The sequence below is a fragment of the Hibiscus syriacus genome, unplaced genomic scaffold (genome assembly GCF_006381635.1).
Source record: "Hibiscus syriacus cultivar Baekdansim isolate YM2019G1 unplaced genomic scaffold, ASM638163v2 tig00110443_pilon, whole genome shotgun sequence".
NCBI classification, from domain to species: Eukaryota; Viridiplantae; Streptophyta; class Magnoliopsida; order Malvales; family Malvaceae; genus Hibiscus; species Hibiscus syriacus.
In genome coordinates this window covers 1719935-1728212 of record NW_024062739.1, presented here as the reverse complement: position 1 = coordinate 1728212, position 8278 = coordinate 1719935, and the positions used below count along the sequence as shown (strand labels likewise).

Below are 8278 nucleotides of genomic sequence, written 5' to 3'. Positions count from 1 at the left end.
AGGTTCATTATTTGTGCGGAATTGTTGGGAATTTGCAGCTATCGTGGAAATTAAGTCCCTCACCTCCGTAGGAGTCATATTCACCAAGGCTCCGCCACTAGAAGCATCGATCATCTTCATCTCCAGGGGATTTAATCCTTAATAAAAGTATTGAATGAGTGTTTGTTTAGTTAAGCCATGTTGTGGGCAACTAGAACATAACTTTTTAAACAGCCCCCAATAGTCATAAAGCGACTCTCCTTCAAGCTGCTTGATTCCAAGTATTCTCCTTCGTAGTTCACTAACTTTCGCCGCAGATAAAAACCTGTCAAGAAAAAGACGAGTCATTTGAGCCCTTGTAGTAATAGAATTAGGGGGAAGATAAAATAACAACTCCTTAGCCGAATCAGCTAAGGAAAAAGAAAAGCTCTAAGTTTGATTTGGTCATCAGTTACTCCCTGTGGTCTCATACTGGAGCAGACCAAGTGAAATTTCATGAGATGTTTGTTTGGATTCTCATTTGGAAATATGCGGAATGCATGAAGTAGATGAATAAGGCTAGTTTTCAACTGGTATGGATTTTCGCCTTGGGGAAAATCAATATATAAAGGCCTTGTTCAGTGGGTGTCGCGGCTAACTCTCTGATAGTAGGATCGGCCATCGAAATTGTATTAACAGATTCATCTAAATTTGATTCTTCTTTTGGATTTGAATTTTGTCTCATTATTTTTCGAAGCTTCTGTGTGTGAAGTCTCCTAACTTTGGGTTCGATTTCCGGGTCGTACTCCACTAATGCGTCCGGATTAGTCCTGGTCATAAATCAGAAGCAAACAAAAAATCAATAACTTTGGTGAAGTCCCCGACAACGACGCCAATTTGACAATTATAATTTCGATGTCAAATAAAAATCCTTCTTCTTAATTAATAAATAAAGGAAATACGTAGTATAGAGAAGCAAGGGTCGATTCCACAAGGACTTAGAAAATTATAAATTTCTATTTGAATTATTTTACCAGGAGATAAGTAGTGAAATGGGGGGTTGGTAAAAATATATTAAATAGTAAAAAGTTCTTTAAAATAAGAATAAAGAAATTCAAGAATTAAATGTTGAAAATGAATGTGGTAAAAACAGCCTCAAGCTTTTCTTTGACTCAATTTCCTTTAGATCATCGAATTAGATTTTTCCTTCGGGATTCACGTCGGTTACTTTGTCTACAAGGGATATCATTGTGACTCTATTTTGTATACCGAATACCCAAGGCAATCTTTGATTCCGGCTTCGGAAATTGATCTAATCAACATCAATTGTCGTAGAACAATTACTTTTTAAGTTTATGGCGACCGACTCGGATTGTTGCTTCTATAATTGTCAATACCGATCTCAATTCCCTCTTGGAGAAACTATCTCGCCAAGTGTGTTCTTAGGAAGTCGAATGTGCTATATTCCTCCCTCACGTTTAATCGCAACAACAATCTAGACCAAAGTCTATCTTTGATTTTGAAAATTGCTTTGATTTTGAAAACTGTTTTGATTTTGAAAAAATAAGCGCAGAGATTGAGAGAGATATTCTGAAGATATTAAGGGTATGTTTCAATTCTCCCGTTGGAAATGAGTCGTCGCTTCAACTCTCGGCTTATGAAAAATTGAGTCATACTTAGCATATTTAAAAACAAATAAAAGAAAAGTGAAAAACTTGAAAAGTAAAATAAAAGAGAAAGCTTTAATAAAACTAGAAAAAAGAAGAGAATTGTAATCTCATATGTGTGTTTAGGCTTATCCCAAGAGGGTATTTATAGCCTCTCAAAGTTTAAGGATAAACAAAGAAATTAAAATAAAATAATCCCAAAGATAATTGTTTCTTTTCCTAAATTCAAACTTTAAACAAGTCTTCTAGTGCAACTCTGCTCGTCCATCTTCCAGAAGGCGCGCTGTGTAGATCTTCTAGAAAATTGTCACTGACTGGAGCTTCTAGAAACTGTCACGTCAGACTGTGTCGTACCCAGAGTCGTGCACATGTCTCTATCCGTGACCAAATAATTAAAAAAATGTAGAATGCGCACGTTTTATCACTAATTCTGGAAAGTGAGACCCTGCACGAAAATAAGCATAACACAACCAAATCAACAGCAATAAATCCACAATATTGAAGAAATAACGAGCAAATATTAACTATTCTGAACACTCATCAACAATATAATTGCATGTAGAATCTGCACATTCGAATGTAGAATCTGCACGTTCGAGAGCTAAATCTTCACAGAACTTACTGCATTTGCGACATTGAAGATAATAATGAGGCTTGCGTATAAAAGTAAGAGGATGTTGGTGGTGGCCTTCTGCTTTGTCCATGCTTCCGGGTTTGATCAACAGACGGCTTTGAGGAACACACTGACACACTGGGGATGAACAGAAAAATCACAAGTTGCACAATGATAAAACCAGTGATTTGGATTTCTTTTTTCTCAAAGATGTCACAGTAAAGATATTTTGATTAATCATTGACCTACTGATATGTGAGTGCGAGCGGATGATCATCACACCTATCTGGGACTGTAAGCCGCAATGATGGTCAAGAAGCATCCAGATTGAAATCACAACGGCTGCTACTCTTACATTTGCAAAATCTGCATTTGAAAATGTAGCCGACAAGGATGAGTTCTTGCAGAGGTTGATGAGACCAATGCAACTTCTTCCTGAGTGATTCAACACAAGTTTTGTGAAGATAGAAGTCACAGAACGAGGAACATTAGTAAAATGAAGTTGAGATGAGTAGCATGCAACCATCACAAGTCTTATCACCATCCATGAAATTGTCATTTAATATCAGATAATGTGCATGACTGAAATGTTCTATTCTTGTCATTTCTCCACCTTCCTTTTGCTCAATTACACGACTGATGGTGTTAATGGATGCCAAATCATCATCACGTCCCTCATCTAAACCTTTTGCCTCAATTACAACGTACCAACCTTCTTCCATTGCACACTTCACATGGGCAATAAAATTGCAATCTGAGCAATACTAACTCCCATGGTCTATATTAACCTCGATGTCACAAAAATCACAATACCGATTCTTAAACTCATTTCCTGAAAGGAAATAGTAGTGAAAAATGGGGTGACCATGTCGTGTGTCACGGATTAAACTTTTGGATCCATGAACATTGGTGGAAATATTCACAAAATGAGTTCTATGTGCACAAATTTGTGCTTGTTGGGCATGATGATATGTGTCCATAATAACTTTCTTTCTTCTTGTGAAAGTGAAAATGAATAAACACTTTCTTTTACTTATTTGCTAATATTATAAGAAAATTATAGAAAAAATTGAATCCGAGAAGAAGAAAAAAAATTAAAAACAACACAAATTTGAGAAGAACTTCAATTTTATTTATGAATAAACACAAACTTTTAACTGAATAAACATAGAAAATGCAATCCTTCACTTCATCACTTATAAATGACTTATGAGTGAGATGTGAGTTATTATCTTGTAACAATTCTTACACAACACAATTTTATTTTTCAGACAAGGAAAATAAACACACAATAAACCATCAATCAAACAGAACTATTGCAACTCCATGTTGAAACCAAGCTTTCACATTCTTGCAGTTGAATCTGCTACTTCGATCCATCCCCATTGAACCTCGTTATTCATAACCTCGTTATTCAAATGATTAAGTGATATTAATCTTCTTTTGTTCATAATTCTAACTTTTATCTTCTCCCTGATCATAAAAATCTAGCGGCATGCATGTGGTTAAGTTTCTAATGAGTCAGTTGTTCAAGTCGAAGATAATACTGTGGCTGAAATTTTTAAAATTATCTCATGATTTTTTTAGAAAGAATCTCAAGAAACTAATCTAGTGAATAGAATGAGGAGATTCAGATGAATCTTATAGTTAAATTTAGGGTACATCATATATCGTATACAATGACTGACAGCGGTGGTGACACATAATCTTATTGTTGCAATTCAATTAATTGGGTGACTTAATCGTAACTCTTTAAAATCTAATAATTTTAATGAATAAAATATTCAACGTTAAAAAGCCATCTAATAATTGATTAATTGATTGACTCATTTGTAACTTTAAAAACGAATGATCCATTTATAATATAATTATTAATTGAATAACTTGTGGTGTAGTTTACCTACAAATTTTCAATGAGGTTAGGTGTTTTTTTTTTAATTTCCTTTCAATGATAAAAAAGTTGAGTTAAACTAATCAATTGAACCAATTGATTTAACACTTCAACTAGTGACATAAAGTCAAATTTAAATATAAATGTAACACTCGTGATTTAACTTAGTCATAAATTGATTCTGAAATATTATATTAACTGATCAAAATTTAATTAGATTTAAATTGAAATTAAATTAGACAAACATATATTTAAACAATCACTAAACACTGAAATTAGGGAGTAAAATGTCACATATATCAAACATAAGATCCAAATTATAAATTATAAATAAAATATGGATACATGATCTAGTACATAAAATAAAACTAAAAATATAAATAAAAGTGTAAACTACGCGAATAGTCTCCTAACGTTGTTGATCCTTTCGATTTAGTCCCTAACGTTACCGATCTGTTAGATTTTACTCCCTCAGTTGTTAACTCCCGTTCAATTTTAGTCTCTCATCTATGTCACATATTCGTTAAGGGTTAAAGTCGGAGGGACTTAAACCAGACGGACTGATAATGTTAAGGACCATTTACCCTTAATTTTTAAATTGGTGACAAAAGTCGGATAGACCCTAAACAAAAGGAACTATTCGCATAGTTTACCCCAAATAAAAACATAGGATACAATGACTAGGAAATTAATTCCATTATTCCCTGAGATGGGAATTAATTTATTGACACACATGAACGCTTGAAATTGCTATAATTTATTCAAAGCTTGAAATGTGCAAGAGCAGAGGTCCCTTCCACACCTTCAACATGCTTGAATTTGAAATAATCGACCGCGTTCGTTTCCTTGTAAATCGGTTGCTTATCTTCCGACAGCAATTCCTTAATCGGTCCGTACACTCTCGATGCGTTTTCTAGTTGAATATATGTTCGGAAAAAGCTAGCGATCAATATCCTCGGCCCGACGTCTCTCGCCAACACTCTATGATACATGCTTATATACTTGTCATTTGTAATCAGCTGCAAACGGACCAAAGAAAAAGGCCAAATTTGATTAATCAGAAGTTGATACTTATATTGATTAATGGGGAATCACTGACTTACTTGTAGCATATCTCCGAGGTTTATTATAAGAGTTCCCGGGATCGGAGTAACATCGATCCATTGATCATCATGTAGGACTTGGAGGCCACCGATTTGATCTTGGAGAAGCACAGTGAGGAAGCCACTATCTGTATGGATGCCGGTCCCCATTGTGAGTTCGGGTTCGGGGCATGCCGGCGAGTAATGACCCATTACGTAGAGTCCTTCAGCACAACCTATGTCTTTGAGGTGGTTCGGATTTAGACCGAGTAATTCGGATAACAATTCAAATAGGGTATGCCCCAAGCTCATTACATTGTTTGTGTAGTCTAGCAATATGTACCTGCAGGCTTCAGGGATTTCTTCGGGTGCAGGGGGATTAGGGGCCATAACACAAGTGAGGGTATCCCTCCAATAGAGCCAAAGCTCGGGACATGTCGATTTTAGTGTTGAATGTGACCTTCTTCGATTCTTCTGTAGAATAAAGCTTTTCTTTGGCTTGGGGTCCTGCTCGTTGAACCGACGGATCCCGGTGATCATCTCTTCCAGGGTGGTAGCAGGGATTCCGTGATTAACAAGCTGGAAGAATCCCCATTTATCACAAGCACTTCTGATTTCGTCAATTATCACCGCACGTCTAGTGGAGTCGGTGTTGACACCTGCAAAATCAATCACTGGGATCTTCACATCAACGGGTGGAGGCCCCGATTTAATCTGAAGATTCAAGTAATCATGTACAAAAACTCAAGGGAGCTTAGCTAAGCCGGCATCAACGAGTCCTTTAATGCCAGATTTTGATCGTCGATAGCCAATAACTCACTTTTTCGGTCATAGTTCGACTCAGCTGGTGCTGCATTTGCTGTGTCAACCATTTTCTTTTGCCTTAAAACTCTATCTAATGCAACGAGGAAATGAATGTCACTCTCCTCTCTAAAAAAGACTTGAGACTTTGATTTTGGAAGCGAACCTGAACTTTGTTCCCTTTATATAGAGGTTTTTTCTGTTTGGATAAATTACACTACAAGTCACTTAATCTAAAAAATTATAAATCATATTGTCAAAATATTTATATATTTATATGTACTCGCAGTTAAAAAATGAAACGGGAAGTGTTAGAAAGTAAATTAATTACTCGCAATTTAAAAACTCATCTAAATATATATGAAATTTTCTGATTGTGTTGCCTTCATTAAAATGATTATATCTTAAGTTTTCAACTTATGTTTAAGATTTTTAATATGCATTAGAAATGTTAATGTCATTAAAAAGTCATTACAAATATGTCGATGTCATAACTTTAAAAAACAACTTCAATTTCTTATCTAAAATAATTACTTTTGTCCCTCCTATGCTTTTATTATATCGCAAAGAACACAAATACATAAAATTTTATGTATTTCATACCCTGATATATATACATATGTCAAACTCGATGTATTACTATCTTAATATCCTTACAAAATCTATCTTTATAACATATAGAACAATTGTAGAGATCACAAAAAAGAATTATCTAACGATGATAATTATCTTTCATTATTCTTATATAATATATGTTGGTTATATATATGGGTTAGGGATCCATTTACATTATATAAAACTCTTTTAGTTTTATACCATTTTAAAATCATTGAATGAGTAAAAATAAATGACTCAAAATAGAAGACAAATCATCTATTTACTAGTACGTGGATAGCATGTTTTGAAATTCCCCCATTCATGCATGGAGTAAAAGGAATAGATAATTCCAAAACATGGTATCCACATAGTTGTGTAAATAGATGATTCGTCTTCTCACCTTGTCGTATAATATACTATATAATATTTTTTAATTAAATTTGGAGCATATTTTTTAATCCTGAAAGTCGTGCAATTAAAATATAGGCATGCAAATGTTATTGGCACCAGCAATTAAACAAGATCAACGTGTGCATTCCCCTATGTATAATCGCTTCATGTGGAAATTCACATTCTATTGGGTTCTTCCACGTTCCAAAAGGTAGGTGGCTTTGTTTTGTTTCCTAAATGGAAGTCAATTACAATAAACATTATTGTTATATATAATTTTTAATAATAACAAGATAGTTATTTTTAAGAAAGATGGTTTTAGGTTAAACCAAACTTATTTGTTTCTAGAACACTTCCATTCATCATTTTATGGTAATGTTTAAGGATGAATCTGCAACGCTCTACGAGAACCATTGAGTATCACTAACGATGAGCATCGACGAGTAGGGATGAGCATGGGTCAGATTTTTGGTCAACCAGACCCGACCCGAAAAATTATATATCTTCCATTTGTCTTAACTTTACCAATTTAACAGGGTATTGCGAACATACCTTGGTCTTTAGTTTCGGTGGTAACTTTCGATGGAAAACAACTGAGACGTGTTCTCCTAAATTCACTTTCTCAACCCCAGTAAGCTTCCTTTTTGTCGTACAAAGATTCTTCAAAAACCGAACATATCTTGGAACCTTCCAAATTACCTCAAGGAGAGGTATGTTAACTTCCACCTTTGGAAGTACGTCTAGTATTTCCTTTTCCTCGACTTCTTTATCCCTTTTAACTAACCTCGAAGGAAAAGGTGGTGGCACGTCATAGGGAGATGGCGTTGGATCATCCATTTGTTTTTTGTCATTCTCTTTATGGGATTCTGAATCATCAGTCTTCTTATCCTTTTGGATTGCTCCGCCTGATGGAATAGATGGCGCCACTACTGTACCACTCCGAAGAGTGATAGTGGTGAAATTCTCCCTTGTGTTCACCTCGGTTTGAGATGGAAGTTTACCTTGTGATTCCAAGCGGCCTACGGTTTGAGCCAACTGACTTATATGTTTGTCCATCTCTTGGAAGTGGGCTTTAGTACGAGTATGAAATTTTTCCTGGAAAAGTGCTAACCTCTCGACAATTGACTGTAGTGATAACTTATGCGATTGTTGTGGTGGTGGAGGTGGTCTGGCTTGATAACCTTGATTCGAACTTGAGTTCTGAGCATAACTGAAGTTCGGATGATCCCTCCATCCTGGGTTGTATGTATTGCCGTAGGTATTGTAAGTTCTTTAGGGA

At 35.2% G+C, this 8278-nt stretch overlaps 1 pseudogene; it reads right to left on the bottom strand.

The window, feature by feature from the left end:
• Positions 1-960: 960 nt before the first annotated feature.
• LOC120125767 lies at positions 961-6094 on the bottom strand (annotated as a pseudogene).
• Positions 6095-8278: the final 2184 nt, after the last annotated feature.